The 21195-nt window shown below is 33.5% G+C and overlaps 1 long non-coding RNA gene across 9 annotated transcripts; it reads right to left on the reverse strand.

Annotated features, from left to right (window-relative positions):
- Window positions 1-17919: 17919 nt before the first annotated feature.
- Window positions 17920-20247, reverse strand: LOC101267993 (uncharacterized). 9 transcript variants are annotated; one of them, XR_011221304.1, is made up of 8 exons: window positions 19957-20107; window positions 19748-19815; window positions 19627-19664; window positions 19458-19511; window positions 19202-19280; window positions 19046-19107; window positions 18411-18502; window positions 17920-18308 (listed from the first exon to the last, which is right to left on the reverse strand). It is a non-coding gene; the product is annotated as an uncharacterized lncRNA (long non-coding RNA). The 9 variants fall into 9 exon arrangements; XR_011221306.1 differs by having other exon boundaries at window positions 18972-19107; XR_011221308.1 differs by adding an exon at window positions 20114-20247 and having other exon boundaries at window positions 17920-18502; window positions 19458-19664; window positions 19748-19804; window positions 19957-20034.
- Between the last annotated feature and the right edge of the window lie 948 nt (window positions 20248-21195).

Consider the following 21195-nt stretch of genomic DNA (forward strand, 5'->3'; position numbering starts at 1 on the left):
GCTTAATATCACTAAAATCTGAGGATTTTGGGTTAAAACCATGTATTTTAGTGGTTAAACAAAGAGAGAAAAGACAAAAATACCCCTAAGTTAATTGTTGTTGGACCAAATGAAGACCTGGACTGACGTCCGTCGTTCAATTAATGGTCCGTCGTTCGAGTCTGTAGGTTGGTTCTATTCAACAACACTTTAATAAAATGGGCATAATCTTTTACCTAAAGGTCTTATTTTAGCAAGGTTGGTGTCTATGGAAAGATAATTCAATGATCTATCTTTTGGTAGGTCATGGGACACCTTATTCATTTTGAAATAAGATTTATGATAATTTGAAGTTAACCCAACTGCATTTCCCCACTAATTGTCTGCTAATTTCCACCTATAGACCGTAGATCGAACGACAAGATATGCTGGTCAATCGTCAATCATGTAAGAGAGTGGCTAAATTGGGTGTTGATCGATGGACAAACTACGAACCTTAGTCTGACATATGGACCGTAGGTTCGTCCGTCATTCGACACTTAGTCAAATTTTTCTAGGTGAAGTTTTTGGGGAATTCAGATTCAATCGATGGATGTGCAGCACGGGTCGTGGGTCGGGCTACAGTCTGTCGAAGGTAACTGTCGATTGCACTGCAGATATCTGAAAAGCTAATTTTTGGTCTATTCTACTTACTGGGTGGTACAAACAAATTTGATGATAAAAGGGCCTATGTTATCCCCGTGGAGTCAAGTTTACCCCAAATCATCGCTGCAGACCGGGGACGTTTTTTGCATTTGGAGTTAATGCAAGAGTAAGACCATGTACAAAGTTTTGACAATAATCAAAATGAAGTGATAACCCCTACTGATTTGGGGGAAATCTATTTTCATGTAATTTTAGGCAAAGGATCTGCTTCAACTTTGAAACTTCAGTGCACTCTTTGCAAGCATAAAGTGTAGATATTGGAAGAGAGTGGTCCGACACCTAATTTTGTTGCAGAATAAATTGTCCCGAAAGTTGGGTTGACACTCGAATATATCCTTACTTTTCGAGTCAAGATAGGCATTAATGATATTATCAAATACAACCAAGTTTGTCATGACCTGTCAGTAGAGGTTTCTAACTTTTGGTCTCCTGATCATGATGTATTTGTCCTTGCCCAACCTTGAATTTGTGTTATAGCTTGTTTGATTATACACGACAAAATAGACGTGTATAGTCATTACCAGGTCAAATTCATGTGTCTTTACTTCTCTATAATATAATTGAACTAGCTAAGCTTAGTGATCTCCTAAAATTTATGATGAGTTCAGTTTCGTATCCAGGCAAGATAGGATTGAGGATTCTACTATAGTAATTTATGTTCCTTCACGTGATGCTTTGAGTCAACTCTCTTGTATCAGTATTTTACCCTTAATTCTATTTCAAATACTATACAATAGTGATGTAAGTAAACTATATGTTCTGTATAGACAAGTTGTGGTTGTTATTTATTCGAAATTTCGATTTTTGTGCCTAAAATTTTTAGGTTACTTCCTTATTAGGTTATCTATACTTGATTTGTTGTATTACCTTATTCAATACACATTGCTTGTATTTTTTACTATTTTAGGAGAAGTTTGATAGTGATGACATGAATGATCAAAGAGATAATGTTTTGGAACATATGAGAAAGCTTTGGAATAACTAGAGAGGATCACTGCATGAGAATTTGAAATCAAAATCACTGCGCAATGTTCTGGAAGATGTGCCAAAGGGAGTAGATAAGAGTGATTGGGAATGGTTGGTTAAGGAACATTTTTTATCTAATAAATATAATACAAGACCTCATATAATTATTAGCAAATACCATTTTATTTCTAGTCACATATAAATAGTTTTTTGGAATAATTTATACCACGTTCAAATTGTGTTGATTTTGTTAAAAAAATTTGATGTCTTCTATCCTCAAGATTTACTAAAGAAAATAGCAATGGTGTGCTTTTTTACTTTTGTTCACTTTTACCCTCTTCCCACTTGGCTTAAAAGTACACATTAAATATAGAATCATTAAACAACATCGTGATCATTTCAGTGTTGTGTTGTTAATGCATGAAGCAAGTACAAGAAACTCAGTCAATAGGTATAAGTTGTGTATGCCTCATTGTACGGGTAGCAAGCCTATTAGAGACTACAAAATGGTAACTAAATTGTGCAACCCTACAAGGAAGCCTCTCTTATTTCAATAAAATATCTTATGACTTATTTCTAAATTGTGAAGGGAGGCAAAGATGGTAATCCATCAAACATGGCAACTATTTTCTTTGAGACGGTAAGAAGGGAAATGTGCTTGTCGAACCTGAAACTGCTGAAAAATATGTATGTTAAAATATCAATTTCCTTACTCTTACTTAGTGTATTGCATTTTAAATATTCTTTTGTTTTATAGGCTGAAATTCTTGATCTTTTACAATCAGAACCATCTCTTACTAATATTGAGGTAGTGAAAATGTTCTTTAAACCACAATGAAAAAGTCATGTAGTTGGATTTGGTGGTGGAATAACAACTAAGGAGTTAAGAGAAGGTACAACCTCAAAGGCTGCATTCTGGGAAGAGCTGAAAACAACACCAAAAGAGTTGCATTGTGGGAAAACAACTCGAAAAGAAAAGAATTACTACAAAAACGCATGGATATTCTAGAGAGTAAATATGAACACCTTGAAAATATAGTGATACGCCACTCTTCATGAGTTCCACTCATTCCATCAGGTTAGTAAACATTCTATTAGTTATTATTACATAATGTATATTTGTGAATGAAGTGATGTTGTTTCTAAATGCTCCTCGTTTATAAGGGATTTGTTATTGAAGTTGTGAGCTATTTCTTTTCCTTTAGTGCATAGCTTATCTCAATATTCTGTATATTCTTGCATTCTCACTCTGTTATTTCTGTATATAACTAAAATGAATGTCACTTTACTTATAATATCTACAAAGTTAAAAGATTAATTTTATGTTCGTTTCTGTATATAACAATGAGATTGTTATAACATCTTCAAATGTAAAAGTAGGTATTAATATGGTTACTGTTATGCATATAGTTGTTGGAAAAAACTAGGATCTCTCATCTGATTATGTCATTGTATGACCATGTCCTCTATAATATCACTGTCAATATAATTTGCCCTTAGTATTGTAGTGTTAGTAGTTAACCTCAATCATCAGACACTTCCACATTATCCTTTCTCTGTTGTCCTGCAACTTTAAACATATTTCGTCATGTTTGTGTCATTCTCCACTGGGTAATTACTTGTTTAACTTTTTTTAATTTACTGCTAGTCATCCAGATGCAAGCTTGTTTCATCTGATCCACTTGCATTCTCAAATTTAACAACTTATCTATGTTTTCTTTCCTTCAACTTTCAGTACTAGTACTAGAACTAGGATTTCTGGTCTTCTTTATTTGATGTTAGTATATTCACATTATATTTCTTGAAGCACTTTAATGTATGTTGTATTCAACTCTGTCCACTTTAATCTGTTTCTTTCCTCCCATTACACTAGAAAGAGGCCTAGGTGTTATGAAAGAGGTCGGGTATGACATAAATTTGGTAAATTTGTTACTTCCTTGAATAGTTCAATATTAGTACGTTGTGAGTATTCGTGTGCATTCTTAGAGTGTCTTGCTTCTCCACCATATGTTTTTAATGATATATTGATTATTACACTTATTTTTGGTTGTTATTAATGCTTATGTATAGTAATTGCTATATTTTATACGCTATCATTTTCTCTTTTTATATAATCCCTTGACAGCGTCAAAGGGGAGTAGAATATAATGGAATTGAAAAATACATTTATGCAAGACCAAGCTGAAGCAGTTTTTCTGTGTTGTTTCATCCACAAGCATAAGTTGAATAAATATTTAAAAGAGGAAGCTCCAACCACCCTCTGTGTGAGATGTTACTGTGAAAGTAATACTAGTGTTGCTGGCTGCCAGTGGAGATCCAGAATGTAGACGGTTGGGTAGAGAAATTATCTACGATTCATGAACTGGAACTTTAAATTTGTTTGTATTTGTGTATATATACATCAGAAAATAGATTAGGAATGAAAAAAGAAACTAATTAAGTATTGTCTTCATGCTCCATCTTGATTTATGTATTTTTCTATATATTACAAAGAATTAATCCTTACGTTCAACTTTTTTCGTTACTAATTAATTTAATTCAAACTTTTCTTTTGAAAGATGAAGATTTTGAATATTAAACAGCGAGATGTGAAATATAATGTGGCGCGTGCAAAAAAGAATATTATATTTTTATTGTTGGTGCAGATACGCTTTCTGTAATTATTCTATAATGTCATTTTCTTAATTTCTAGCTAGTATTTGACAGATATCGAACACATACGTTTCATTATATTGAACGTGTATGTTTTATTAGATATTGTGTTGAACATATAAGTTTTTAGTAATTAAATCAATGTGTTCTTTATTATTAACAATGTAATTTTATATCAAATTTTCAATTGGATGTGAAAAATATGAACTGATATTAATTCGTTTGTTTTAGATGAAATGGAAAAAATAAAAACTATAAATTAGATGTAATATTTTAAATCAAATTTTGTGACAGGAAATTTGATTGATAAAAAGTATTGTAATCAACGATGGGAATTCTTGTCGCTAAAATTAGTTATAACTCCCCTAATTTGTTGTTTTACTTGAAGGTTATAACCACCAAATGACCATCAACAAAGTAGAAGTTGGTCGTTGTAAGTAAGAGTAATGAACGGATTAATGGTTGTCGTTAAATATTATTTAACGACCAGTCATGCAAGGTTGATAACCTTTAACAACAGAGTTTTTAACGACTAGAGACAAACAACATTTTACCTATCGTTATATAGACATTTAATGACTGGACATAGACTTATAACAACGGGATTTCCTTTCGCTAAAGGTCATTTTTCTTGTAGTGTCAGATCCTCTCAATTCCACAAGACCCAAGGTATGTTTCCACTTATGGAAAGTAGTTACAACCTATTGGGAATCCTTACCCACAACCCAGAAAACCTCATTGGTGAAATCCTTAAGAACCTTTCAAGAATTTTCTACTCCTCTAGAGGTATAGCTTTGGCTGCAATTAAAGGTTGTGAACCCCTAGGTGGTATTTGGGCCACATGTGCCTCTACTCCAGGTTGATCATGTTCACCTAATATTTGTGTTGATGCTTAATGATTACCCCAAGAACTCTCAAAAAATAGTGACGACTACCTGGAAATTTGGAGTCATTGGCCATAGCTGGTCCAGGTGGTGGTTGAGCTAGTCTTCGTCCAATCGGCTACTCTGAAATATGGGCTGATGAAGGATTCACATGTTTCTCCACACCTTGATCTCTTGTTGGGGTGGTGTTGTACAACCATCTTGAAAAAGAGGTAGGCCCTACCCTGATCCAACTCACGACATGTATGAGTCATTTTTGAAAAGAGTGAAGCAAGTGAGATTTCCAAAAACCAATAACACACAGGTTTCACAAAAGCGATAAGTAGAGAAAATTTTCTAAAGACACCCTTCAGTCTCCCAAAGATAAGATATGTACATCTTTTTACTAATCCGTAGGACTCTACTATGTATAAGCTCTATACAAGTGAGACTAGTGAATTTGCGGCTCTAATACCAACTCATCACGACCTGAATCCGCGAGCCATGATGACACCAACTAAAATCTACCAATAAGGTAAGTCTAACCATACGAAGAACGAGAACTAGTGACTATAAGGGAAGAACTAAACAGAAAATAAAATTAAAAACAAAAAAAAGGTAGAAACGGAAACCAAACCCAAAACTGTATAGGATATATTCCCTCATAGAACCTGGAAGTCATAAATGTATATCTCTTTAGAAAAAAATACCTACATGTTTAAAAAGTTTACCACAACAATCCCTCTCAAAGGATAAAGACAAGCTGACATATATACAGAAGGAGACAAGTTGATCCATGACGCCATACGCTCACCCTCGTCTCCAATATTCTCAAGTTGCAAAAGGTGGCATGAACTATCATCGTTTGTAGCTGGTACTAAGACCTGCATCATGAGAGTCTAGCATAAGTACCAAAATAAGGTACTCGGTAGGCATTATAGGGTGACCAAGCAAGAAAGGTAAAGAAAAACAGAAATATAGAACCTAGACACAAAAACCAAAATCAAGAGGATAAGAAAAGAAGGCACACATCTATCGAAAGTAAATCTAAGTACAACTACGATAAACTTCACTAGACCTTATAACCAGAAGGCACACTGAAGCGCGTGTTTTGATAAAACTCGAACAGACCTCCATAAGCCTGATAATCACACAGAATAACTAAGTCTACAGTAAAGAAAAGTAATATAAATACAAATTCAGTAACTTGCCTAGTCTGAGACCAACTAGAAAGAGTAAAAATTAACTCAACCAAACAACTCATAGTCCGTCTATCAAGAGTACCTATTAACCTAGGCCGCGGAGCTATAAAATCCAGTTTAGGGGCATCTACCTCCAAACTAGCAAGAGTGCCTCAGGGTCGTATCAACTCCATAAAGTATCACGGATAACTAGGACGCCCAACCTACTCCGAAGGGTGTTAGTCAGCTAGTTAGAAAGAGTGTCTACAGTCATATCGACTACAAAGAGGATCTCAAGTATACTCCAAACTACTTTTGATCAACGTCCACTCCTAGAGATATCAAAAAAGTCTCCAAGCGCGAAGCACTCCAATCCTGAGAAACCAAACACTCTTTGGTAACACATCAAGGGCACAGAAATAGGGAGAGCAAATAGAAAGGCTAACAAGTATCGCAAATTCCCAAGATAAGGTTTATACTATCACACCCAAATATTCTAATCTATTATCCAAAGCTCTAATCAATCAGAAACGATGTTGTAGACATACCATAATCACAAGGTGCATGGGTTCAAGGGAACACTAGTATATTCTAGACTAAGGCCAAAACATGCTCTAAAATAAGAAATCAAATGAGTAAATAACATATCATACTACAACACACATGCAACAGTCCACTAACGTGGTACTACCCTCAAAAGGATGTTAATGAACTCTAGATCGTGGTTTCCAAGAAGAAAAATGGAAATAACTAGGTATCCACCCCCAATTTATACTCATAATCATGAATTTACACATTCATGCTCACTACAATTAGAAAGGAAGTCATGCCCTACCTGTAAGATAATACCCTGCTCTCTAATTGACAAGGAAAAAGATTTCTCTTTAGAACGTCCTCTGAGCACTACCATAATATCAAAAATAGACTGATGATATCAATATAGTTTAAGACAAAAGAATCATCCAATAAGGAAACAAATTAATTTTTAGAGCCAAATGGGAATCATGGGATCCATGTGGGAAATTCATAAATTGACTCAATGAAATATGGTTGATGCGCACGTTAATGAAGGGTTGTTGCAAGTAGAGTTTCCCATATTCATGTGGTGGTGTAAACATTGGGCATTCAATACATTTTGCTTGACCAATGTGATTGTAATTTATGTCTTTTGTGTAATTATATGTGAACTGGAGCATGATTCACTTGTTTAAGAATTAGAATAACATTAGAGGTCCACTAATTTAATGTTTTGGGGCATTGAGTGATCTCTTGGAGGCCCCAAAATGTGATCAGAATGAATATCAATGGATAAAGGATTGGCCCCCATATCGAGATATACACCACACCCTTTTTTGTGTGAATTCAATAGAAAGATGGGAATGTACTAAAGATACGAGTAGGCATGGCCCTTTTGACTACACACACACTTAAATCAAGAGGCGGCGTGTGTGACCTAAAACTTTTTGTAGCACTTTGTTGCCATGTAAGCACACCTCGATAAGGGATAGAGTAGTGTTATTTTACTACCTAATGAAGAGGCTACAAGTTAATGCTTGCGCGATTCTTCAACAAAATATATATTTTGATGTTTTTAAAAATAAAAGGTGACATTTTTGTTTTGATAGATTGTTAAAAAATATTCTACGTTCATTGGGGTTTGAGGAAGAAGTTCATGATATTTTGCTGTCTTATTCTTCTCACTTGGTGGTATCAAAAAAACTAAGGCACAAGATGCGTCCCACGTCCCATGTTATTGATTGTTGATCATAAGGATGATAATTTGATGGGGAGCATGTATGGTATGGCTGAACTGCAATTGTTGATTTGTGGTCATTGAATGGCCATTGAGAAGGAGATGGCCATATTGGTTTGAACTCTACCATTTGACAGATAGGTCTATGTGTACGTGTCTCATAGGGTCGTCATTGTTGTGTACCTAGCAAGTGTTAATGAGAAATGAAGGAAAGATGAAAAGAGATGAAACTTGAAAAGTCCTCTTATGCTTTAGTGAAAAAGGAATTTATCCCTCATCGGTGGTGAAAAGAAAAATAGGGAGTTTAATTATACAAAAACTCCTATTAATTGTTAAAAGGGTTGAAAATAAGGACCCCCTCCTGTCATCGTCATCGTCCCCTAACGCGACATCAGCTACGACTTTGGCTTTGGAAAATAATCGATCGAGAGATTATTTTTTGGACAAAGTTTGTTTAATTATTTATTTAATTATTGATGTAATTAAATTAAACTTAATGGTAAAATGTTTTAATTAATTAGTTAATTAACCAACACGTTTAATTAATTAGTAAATTGACTGACCCGACTCAAATCCATGCGCATCCCATTTATCTGAATTCCTATCATTGGAAGTGAGTGTTCTCAAAGGTTGCAACTTTCAAGAACAACCATTACCGATTCAAACATTGCAACTTTCGTGAATGTTCATATGAATTCTAAAAGAGTTGCAACCTTTTAGAACCAATTCTTCTTGCCTATAAATACCATTCATTTTTTGAATTTTTTCCTGATGAATTTTTCTGACTTCTTCTTCTTCTGCACAAAAATTTCTTCGTGTACTAAACTATTGTTGAGTAGTTCGCTGACACTAGAGTTTTGGGTATCACTACGACGGTGATTGGGATCATTCTATCCTTGGAGTATATATTCAAAATTAAATCTCGGATACTAGAGGAAATAATTTCCTTAAGGGGACATTGTGCATTCAATGGGCTTGATTCTTTTCTGTTCTAATTTTCCGAGATTCTGATACGTTTATAGACTTAAGTTTTTTTGAATTAATTGTTCATCTTTATTATTGGTTCTTTAAACTTGGGTAACTTTGTAATTCTGTAAAGTTTTGTTGGAATAAGTAATTATGTTTTTTAACACAAATTGGAAATAATCTTAAGGAAATTATATTTTTAATTTACTCATTTAAGTCTGCAATTTTAAGTTATTGATCATTGAATCTATATCGGTTTTGTTTATTAGAAATGACAAACAACAATGTTACAGTAGCTGCTGCTACACTAGTTCGAACTGCTATACCACCAGCAAAGAAATCGAGAATTTTTTTTAGTGTGAATTAAAAGATGACAGCAATGGGTACTCTTTGTTTGATGAAATTTACCAATAAAGAAATTCTAGTGCCTGATGCTGAATGTCAGACAAAGAAAATTTCATGATTATAGAAGTATGGAAAAAGGCAGACTTCCTATGTAAAGGCTAGATTCTGAGTGCTTTAGAGGATGACTTGTATAATTTCTATAGTGCAATGACAACTTCAAAATAATGGTGGGATGAACTTTACAGGAAATATAAGACTGAAGATGCATGCTTGAAAAAGGTTGTGGACGCAATGTTTTTAGACTACAAAATGGTAGACAATAAAATTGTTGGATCACAAGTGTAGGAACTTCAATTTATTTTCCATGAGTTGATTGTTGAAGATATGGTAGTAAATGAAGTTATTCCAATGGTTGCAATGATCGAGAAGTTTCCTCCTTCATGCAATGAATTCAAGAATTATCTAAAGCACAAGCGAATGAAAATGAAACTTGAAGATCTTGTGATTCGGCTAAAGATTAAGGAAGATAAAAAAATACCAAAAATAAGTCTTGTAAGAGTTCGACAATCGTTGGAGTTAATATTGTTGGGGAAGCTTATACCAAGGACAAGAAATGAAAGAAGTCCAATGGAAAGAAGTTAGATCAGGTCAAGAAGAATTTCAATGGCAACTATTACAATTGTGGTAAGGCTAGTCATAGGTCTTCTAGTTGTCGTGCTCCAAGAAAGGACAAAGAAAAAGACAAAGGCAAAGGCAAAAGTCAAGCAAACATCGTGGAAGTGATGGAAGATGTAGATGACTTGTGTTCAATGATCTCGGAGTGTAACATAGAAATCCCAATGAGTGGTTTCTTGACTCAGTGCCCCTCGATATATTTGCTCTGTGAAAGCAGCCTTCGCAATGTACGCTCCTGCTGAGTACGATGAAGATTTATTCATGGGAAACACACTAATAGTAAGGAAAGTAATATTGAAAATGACATTCGGCATGGTTTTGACTTTGAACAATGTTCTGCATGTCCCTACTATTAGGAAGAATTTAGTTTCTGGTGAACATCTCATTAAGAACGGTTTTAAGTGTGTCCTAGTTAGTTACAAAGTTGTAATAAGTAAGAATGAGATGTTCATTGGAAATGGCTACCTCAATGAGGGCCTTTTCAAATTGAAGGTAATGGTTGTTGACAATGCTAATAAGAATTCTAATATTGTTTACGTAATGGAGTCAAATGATTTATGGCATGCCCATTTAGGACAGATAAATTACAAAGCCTTGCAAAATTTGGTTACTCTAGAAGTATTGCTTGATTTTAAATGTGATAAATAGAAATGCAAAATTTTTTTGGAAATTAAGTTTGTTAAACATCAATTATAACTTTTTTGAAAGACATTTAAAACCTTTAGACTTAATTCACACAGTTATATGTGATATGAAGTCGACACTATCTTGTGGTGGGAAAAAGTATTTTATAATTTTTATTGACGATTGCACTCGATTTTGTTATGTATATTTACTTAATAGTAAGGATGAAACATTTTATGCATTTAAGCAACAAAAAAGTGAAGTGGAGAACCAATTGAATCTAAAGATAAAAATTATTCGTAGTTATAGGGGTGGAGTATGTGAATCTCCGTTTGTAGAGAGATATTAGGAATATTGTATAATTCAATAGACAATGCACGTTATACACCAAAGTAAAATGGTTTTCCAAGAACAAAATATTAAAGGAAATGATGAATGTTTTGATAATCAGTTCTGGTTCAAAGCGAAACCTTTGGGGGGAAGCATCCTTACCACTAATAAGATATACACAATCCATTCCATATGAGTTGTGGAAAAAAAGGAAAACCAACTTGAAATATTTCAAAGTGTGAATGTGTCTAGCCAAGGTAGAGGTTCCTTTACCCAAAAGGGTGAAAATTGGATTTTAAATCGTGGATTGTGTATTTATTGGATATGTTGTGAATAGTAAGGTCTGCCAATTTTTGATTCACAAATCTGATATTCCTGAGCTTCATGTTAATACGATAATTGAGTCAGATAACGTTGAGTTATTTGAACAAATTTATCCGTATAAAACTGAATGTGAGTTTATAAGTGAAATACTTAAACGACCACAGGAAGAATCAACCCAAAATACACTACCTAGTGAGGATCCTAGGCGCGGAACTCGCCAATGAAAACCCACTTATTTTGGACCAGATGTTGTGGCACTGTTGCTTGAAAATAAGACTCAAACATTTAAATCAGCTATGTCTTTGTCTCAGTCAACTTATTGGAAAGAAGATGTCAATTGTGAGATCGAAATAATTGTAAGTAATCATACTCGGGAATTGGTTGATCTTCCTCCTACAAATAAACCTTTAGGATCAAAGTGGATATTTAAAAGGAAAATGAAAGCTTATGGGATTATTGAAAAATATAAGACTAGACTTGTAGTCAAAGAATACATACAAGAAGAAGGTTTGGACTACTTTGACACATACTCTCCAGTAACAAAGATAACATCAATTAGGATGTTAATAGCTCTACCGACAGTGTATGATCTTAAAATCTATAAAAATAGATGTAAAGAGAGACTTGTTAAATGGAGAGTTGGAGAAATATATTTACATAAAAACCTGAAGGGGTTGTAGTTATTGGTAAAGAAGATAAAGTGGGCATATTTGTGAAGTCACTTTATAGGCTCAAGCAAGAACCCAAACAATCGCATGCTAAATTTGACAAAAAATGTTGGGAAATAGATTCATTATTAACGAATGTGATAAGTGTGTTTACATTAAAATCATTCTAAATCATGAAGTCGTTGTTTGTTTGTATGTTTATGACATGTTAATACTATGCAAAGATATTGACGATATAAATGCTACTAAGCGCATGTTGTCCAGCAAGTTCGATATGAAGGACTTATGAGTTGTTGATTTGATCTTAGGAATCAGGATTGTCAAAACTCCTCAGGTACTAGCATTATCTCAATCTCTTTATATTGAAAAAGTATTGGATAAATTAAAATACTTGAATTTCAATGTTGTAAAAACTCCAATTGATTTAAGTTTTATATTTCAAAAGAACGAAGGTGAAAGTGACTCTCAATTGGAATATGCTATATTGTTGGGAAGTTTGATGTATATGATTAACTAGGTAAATTACCCGTGCTTCGCATGGGATTGGACGTTTTATTAAACTTACATATAATTATTCGGTAATATGACCTAGAGTGAATGATTAAGTTTCATGGAAAATGAGGAATGAAAAAGGTTAATTAGAAGTTTAATTAATGTATTTCAATTCGATTTCTCTATAGCAAAAAAAATAATAGTGGCAGAAATAAAAGTTTTGTTTACTAAAAAACCAAATGTAAGAAATTCAACCATTTCAACAACGTTATGACTTGTGGAATTAAAGGTAAAAGAGTATTCATGTGACATTGCAATCGAAATCAATTTTATTTGTTTATACGAAGAAACATGTAGAAAGGGACAAAAGAGAATATCTACTTTCAATCATCTTCTGTTTAACTTTTAACAAAGTCAAAAGAAAAATGTCACCAAAATAGCAAAAAGAGTTGTCATACTTACATGAATCACTACGACTTATATTAAAGATTAAGCTCCATGAAATAGGAGGATGAAAACTTTTAGGAATGAAACAAACTTCATAAGAAGCTTAATCAAAGTAATTGAATTCAACCATCCAATGAAAAAACCTTCAAATAATAGTGGCAGCAAATCCCTCTATAAAGTTTCCAGCAGCTTCAGCCTCAAAACCTAAGTGTTTTTCCGTTAATTTCATCACCCGATATGTGGGATTCCACAAGTGGGTTCCTTTCACCCATTGGGTCCCTAGTTTTCAGTCAGATTCTTGATTCCCATATCATGATTAGACCTAGGGTTTATAGAACTTCAACAAAATTTCATGAACTTATTAGTTATATGTTCCAAATCAGATTATGAATGTTATTATTCGCTTTATTGCATGACTTTTTGAATCCTAATTATGTATTTCTTTAGTTATTGAATTACACATGCTAGGTCAGATATTTCAGTTACATCAGATATACATGTTCAGTTATAAATGCATAATTACCAGATTAATTATTGCATTCTCAGTTTGCATGTTCAGTTTTGAGCTATCCAGTATTTACAGAAACACAGTCATAATTTATTAGTTACATAATTCATGGGAGTAGCATAATACTGAGTTGGACTAGGGTTTAGCGTACCCAAATTAGTTCCAGAACTACTAGCCAAGTAGGTTGTAAGTCCCCTCTGTGGGAAATTAATTTATTTATCACGCCAGCATGTCTTTATACCTTTGGCAGGGTATATTGGGTCCTCTCGATGGGGCGTATACATCGAACTTCACATTTAGCTCATGTGGTTTTATTGTCGGTTATTAGTAGCTCCCACAGTTCAGTCAGACTCTCTTGTATTGACCATTTATCAGTATACTCAGTATTCAGTTTCAGCATGTTATAAATTGGTCATTGCATTTAGTAAGCTCTGAATTCTCTATATCATGTCCACATTACTATACTTGCTTTTATGCTTGTTTAGTTATGTTTTATTTCAGCTTTATTCTATCCTACATGCTCAGCACCTTTCAAGTACTGACGCATACATGCGCTACATCTTCTCGTGATGTAGGTTCAAGTTTTCAGCATCCAGATCACACATAGATTGATTTCCGATCTTCAGTTCAGAAAATTTAGTGGTGAGTCCTCATTCTCCGAGGACAATAGTCATGATTTTCTTTTCAGTATTTTGTCTTTTAGTTTCTGTGTTTTCTAGATTTAGGTGGGGCTTGTCCCAGTATTTCTAGTCCAGTTTAGAGGCTATTTTCAGACATAGCTAGTTTCAGCTTGGTGTTGAGTTAGTAACTTCATTGTATTAAACTCATCAGTCTTCATATTATATCAGTTTTAGCATATAGGTATTCCCCATCTTTTCATTATAAAATATGATTTAGCTTCTACATTAGATTATTATCTTTAGTATGCTCATGATCATGTCAGCAGGGTTAGCTTGGGATCACTTGTGATCCTAGGTTCCGTGTCCGCGTCTCAGGGGTAGCTTGGGGCGTGTCATTACACAAGGAGGACTTGTTAGGATGTTTTAGAATTGTTTCCTTATGGTATGATAAGATATGAATAGATGAATTTTGTGATGTTTATTTCATGTACTTTTACAATTCCTCAATCATGATTATGGAGTGGGGTAAGCTTGAAGGCTATGGTAATAAATATGTGGCTTCAAGGAATGCTTAGTAAGGTTGGTATTATGGGATGCTAACCATATATTGCACAAGTGTGCTTAGAGGTTGTTAATGTATTTATAATATTATGTTATGGGTGTATTGTGACTATAGCTTTTCTTTTATGTTTGCATGCTTACTAGCTTCCCAAACTTGATAAATGTATACTTTAACTAAAAATGTCCTACTTAGCATGTTTAAATGTTATACGGAATATTTACATACTTAGTACATATTTGTGCTAACCCCTCCTTTTCTACATCCTATGAGTGTAGGTTCCGGACATTCAATCCTTGCTTCCTTCTTCAAAGTAAAGCTTGGGTCGACTATTTCGTAAGTTCTAGTGAGTCCTCCACTTCGAAGACTAGACTTTTATTTCAGTTCAAGTTTTAGACATGCTTCATTTTCCCATGTCTTCTATCGATGTAAAAGGGTTGAGTCCCTAATTTCGTACTCTTAAGTTTAGATGGTTTTATTGAGACAAGTATCGTAATTCACAATTCTTTCATGATGATATTTCAAGTATGACTTTTGTTTGAAAATTTCTAATATTCCGTATTATTTCTTATGACATTATGTGTATGATTATGTTAAGGGCTTGTATGAGACCCCTTCGGGGTCAACTGCGTCATGTTACGTCTAGGGGGTAATCCTCGGTCATGCCAATAAGGTTGAGATTAGTTTTCTCTTGATGATTCAATAGCCTTAAGGTGGTAGATTTGAGATATACTTGATGGAATCAGCTACGTGAGTGTGAAGGTGTGGTCTCCTTTTATGATTAAATTGGGTTGTCTTTCTAGAGCACTCATAAGACCCAAGGTGTGTGTGTGCATGACCATAAAAGCACTTTGTTGTATCGCGGAGTTTGCATAGAAATCAAGGATATGGTATGTGTTGTGGGGGTCTCCACTTATGTCCATTTAGTTCAAGAGTATTTCACTTTGTGCATATGTGTTGTTGCATCATTTCACTATTTGTCAATTTAAATCGAAAGATATTGACACTTAAGTACTGTTCCTTTCTTTTGCCGAGATATTTTTCTTATTCTTTATATGTGCATTAGTGGGGGATTCTGGATAATATTCATTTTCGTTTAATTCAAAGGATAAGTTACATCTTTTAACTCTCCGTAATTAATCTATGTGAACATTGATAAGTCGTTAGTATTTGTGAAATAGGAAAGTTACTTCCTTATTAATGGTTCATATTTATCTCTAGTGTCATTTTCTGAACTTCGTAAGAAAATATTCAGAATAATTTAAGTTACTTTTGTATTATGACAAATTTATTATTAATGTAAGAGTTATATTTCATACATTTATTATAGGTTAGTTTCTTACATTCTTGTGATGGATGAAATGTAAATGATTTTCCTATATATGGAGTATCATTTGGGAGCGAAACACATAACAGAAAAATCAAGTCCTTTCTTTCATATACTATCTCCCTCAACATTTTCTTTTATAAACTTGAATAATCCTTCTTCCAATTGTGGATTTCTGGGCAACTGTTTTTGTGCAATTCCGAATATTTAGTCATGAGTGCACGTGTTTGAAATTAACTGAGGAATCTTGGGGAGCGACCGGCTACAACGATTTGTACCGAAGTTGAGCCAAAATCACTTTCAAAACAGTGGCTTGCCATGACACAAAGTTTGTGATAAGTTTTTATTACCTTATAATTCAAATCTAATATCAATTTTGTAGTATTTTTTCCAACATCATCTAATATGATAAATAATTTGATACTTCGACCAATGACCTAGCATTGGAAATTTTCTTAGAGCCATACTTGACCACACACATAGTTCCTCAACAATAAGGATAGGAGAAATTTTAAGAATTTGCTGATCTAATGAATGAAGAGGTTTCATAGACCACCATCTAGAAAAAAAAACACAATAAATCCAGGACCATAAGGAATGCATAAAGGATCACCAAAAAATTTTATATGCTACTAGCTTATTCGCTGGTACAAAAGGAATGATGGCTTGTCTCATCTACAGGGATTCGACAACAATGACATGTAGAGGAGAAGTCTTCCAAATTTATCCAAGCTGACCATTTAGAATAATATCTGACTGGACAGAGTGGATTACTGTCATCAAAAGTAATAATATATGCAATAGACCTCATACCAGTCCAATTGTCCCACCATAAGCTCAATGAATTCCCTGCCTAGGGGGTTGGTTTGTCCATGTGATTTAGTAAGATTATTCTCAAACTGATGTATCGCATCATCATATCTTTGTTGGTCACCGTGTCATGATTTTTAATTTTATATATTGTCAATTTCCTTCTCTTGTCATTGATAGTGGCATGAAAGTATTTGCTATCTTAATCCCCCTTATCCAATCCATCCAATGTTAGATTTTTGTCTAAGTATGGATTGATCATATTTCAACCACATGGTATATTGAGCATGCACATGGTGCATTTCCGATTTAGAATCATCCCTATCATTATCACTAAATTCATTTTCAAGATGTTGTAGTTCTTCTTCCAATTATTTCACCTTGTCATGTACATTACCAATAGTAGTTTTAGACCACTGATTGAGAGTTTTGCTAAGCAGTTTAAGTTTCCACATACTATAACCCTGGATACCAACATTCAGAGCGTCTTGAACCACATGTTTGAAGTCAGGATGTTCAATCAAAACATTTAAAAATCTAAAGTATTTAATACTTGTGAATTCAAGTTTAGAACATTTGACTAGCATAGGTATTCTACACTATTTCTCGAAAAGTTGACAGTCGACCAATGATTAATGAAAACTCTATCAAGTCTCTTCCAGATTCTATTATGTTTTTCCCTAGCATTACACCAGGTAAATCTAGGACTAGTAAAATTGAAATCTACCATGCCATAATCATCCATACAATCTATGAAGTCCCAAGTTTTCCGCATTCTATGAGGAATTCGACCTTTCTTTTCTCCGGCACTCATAATAAAATTAAAATCTCCATTAATACACTAGGTAAGCTAAAATCATGATATAAATGAGATTTGGTTACAAAAAAAGAATATTGGATTTGTGTTTGTATACCACTAGTTTCATTTCACATACAAACCCAACACAACCTCATATTAAAGTCCCATCGTTACAAAATCGCCTTTTCTAGAGCACTTTGCCTTATAATGTTAGCCTTTCTTATGTATTTTCATAATTAGTCACGAGTCAAGGTGGGATTACCAAAAAAACTAACAAAACATAGGTTTGAAAGAGATAATAAATAATCACACAATGTTCTCTTAAATTTCTCAAACGAACCAAATGTAATTTAGATAACAAACTAATCAAACTCCAATCTTTATACAACTCAAAGCACACAGGGCGTTCTTAGGAAATACCTTAATAAAGACAACATAGTTGTGTTCGTTACAAATCCAAGCAGAAAAAATGTTCACAACCTATCACGAGAGGAACATCTTAGGAACAATAAGTCTACTTGATCTTCTCACATGTATATAAAAATGTAGCACCAAAAACTACGGGTCCCTATCGCGCAAGCAGCTAGATTTCCCAGTGATAATCGACCAAATAGGTCTTAGCAAACAATCCCATTTTCTCCACAAATGTTTATGTCAATGTGCTTCCATTGACAATTTTTGTAGTTGCTACAATAATGTCATATTCCATCACTTCCTGTAATAGTATAACAGTGTAATTTATCTTTTGAGTTCCTTTTCTATAGTGTGTTTCCAACGAGAGCTGGGAATTTACATGATTAAGTCTTAGTAGACTGACATGGGCGCTTAGGAAGTGAAGAGCTGAGATCTCTGCAGATGTCTCCACCAATGAAAACGACAAGAACCAAAGAACGCCTTCCATCAACAACTCTGGATATCATCGATGGTATTAGAAAGGTTTTGAACTTCCAAGTTCCAAGAGATGATAAAAGAAATTTTAAGCTTTATGCTTTGCATAAATTAGCATCATGACAAATATAAGGTCCAGCAACTTTTCAAATGCGAAGAGCAAAGACAGAATAGAATAATAAGGTGCAACAAAACAATAAAAACTTAAAGGAGACATAAGGGTTAGGGAGAACTAGTAGTTTCTACAGCATAATGATGTACAACAGTCATCGCTTGCCACTGGGTGTCCCTCTAACCTAATTTCTTCTTTAGGTCTGATCACACAACCCAAGTCCACCATCATTTACCTCCCTTCAATCTCAACCAATTAGAAAAATCATTCAAACAATCATCTTATCAATATCATATTAAGTTCACAACCAAACAGACATTTCTCCATTTAGTAGCTTTTCTAATTTAAGTACCGATGGAAATGCATATAAAAACTAACATTTACTTTCTTTTGACTGTTCTATAGGAAGAATTGTTACAAAGCCAGTTAGCGGATGTTCCTTTGGTACATACTTGTCTGAGTTATGCAAAGACCCGTTTAATGAGTCCAGCAACGGACTACTGGAAAATCCACTCTGAAGCAAAAGTAAGAGATTAACATAAGATGATAAACAAAAATGGAAGAATCCATGTGAAGAACAAAATATTAACAGAAAGCTTAAAGTTCACCCTCTTAATATCTGACTGTAGACCTGGCAGCAACTTCAACCTTTCTTCAATAGGTTCGTCATAGAAGATATCGTTGGGACTGTATTTTTCAGAGAACAAAGTAGATGTTAAAAATGATTACACATATGAGGTAATGATAATAATGACAGCTATGCAAGAACTTCTTTAAAATCCATGGCCATATTCTTCAAGTTTCAAGAGAGGAAAGAGAGAAAATCCTTTATCAAGCTCAAAATAATATCATACTTAGCAGTACCTCCACTACAAGCCACAGAGCACGCTTAATTGTTATCCAGTTGCTTTTGGTCTCCTGCAATTGTGAACAAAGTTAATAGTGAGAATAGTGCAGACAAATTTTACTGATTTTATATTGCAAAATCTTTGATGAAATCCCATGAATGAACTTTTCCGGCAATGAGTTTAACTTTTTGACAAAATCCTTCAATTCGGAGACTATTTGGTTCTGCATATGATATAAAATGTAACACATAAGTCAATTATTGAACTTGAAAGCTAAAACATGCACATATATGACTATTGACTAACCATGGTCTGCATTTTTGTGTAATCTTGCTTCACAGAAGTTGCTTTTTGACGTAGAACCTAAAATCATACTGCAAATGACAATTAAAGAACCAGAAGACTAAGGAAAAAAGATGAGCAACTGAATCTTATGATAGGACATGAAAGATCGATATGTATGCCGAAGTCACCTAGACTTTGTTATTAAAAAACTAGAGAGAAGATAAATCAACCTGGACGACAACTTCAAAATTTTGATCCCGTATCTCTTTGAACAATTTCTTATGACAGTCTCTTTGATCAATTTTTGACTACAAAGGCAAAGAATTAAAAAGTTCAGAACAGAGAAATAAAACATCTTAGATGCGGGGAGAAGGTTAAAATAAGAACCTCTCATTGTTTTAGAAAGAGAAAAGACAGTAATATATTTCTCCAGAGGAATATGGATGTGTGAGCAAATGAACTTCATCAAGTAATGTTGGGCTCAAATTAGATGCTGCAAATCAGCCCAACACTCCTGTTAATAGTGTGAAAAACACCTAATAGAAAAAAAAATTCCTTCGTACAAAACACACCCTTAATAGAAATATTGTCCAAGTTGAATATGGGCCTTTTCATATGTTGGACTTTCAAATGGGCTCTATACTAATACCCAATTAGATTTACGTTTTACTTTTTCTACCCCACATTATTATACTATAACAACAAAAAAACCTAACTCTAAAAATCCCTCCTCAATTCGAATTGCAAGTTGCAACTCGCCTGTATACCTGAGATATAGAGGACCAAAATCTTATTGGTAATTGAATTCCTATATATATATATATATATATATATATATATATATGGTTTTTCCCTTATTGTTTATTAAAATATTTTTAAACCTAATTAATTGAATATTAGGTAATAATATTTCAATATTATTTAGATTATGAGTTAATTTATCAACATGAAAATTAAATAATTATAAATTATATTGTATAATGAATTAGCCAAAAAAATAATACAAATTAAATGCAAGTGCATAAATGGTGAAGAACCAATCACAAATTAATCGCAAGTGCATGTATGGTTAAGAATCTAAGAGTTATTTGTATGAATTTAAATTTTTTTCAACATAGACATTTATGTTTTTGTATGACATTATATATTTATTACCTTACAAATACACTTGTGTGCTTTATGAGAAGGCATTTTTTCTGTAAACTTTGTCATGAAGTAATCTTAATTTTTTTTTATTTTGCTTGTTTTATTAAGATAATGAACGATGGTTTTGCCGATGAAATGAATTAATTTTCATCCGCTTCATTATCATGTTTTAAGGAATAATGAAAAACAAGAGATTTTTTTAAAAAAAAATAGTCATCTTTCATTATTGTATCTCTTGATTTTTTAATATTAATATTACTTCTCTTTTGCTTCTTGTATCATTTGATATCTGTTGTTATTTTCAAGGTTTAAGTGATATTGAA

This window comes from Solanum lycopersicum, chromosome 5, assembly GCF_036512215.1.
Source record: "Solanum lycopersicum chromosome 5, SLM_r2.1".
NCBI lineage: Eukaryota > Viridiplantae > Streptophyta > Magnoliopsida > Solanales > Solanaceae > Solanum > Solanum lycopersicum.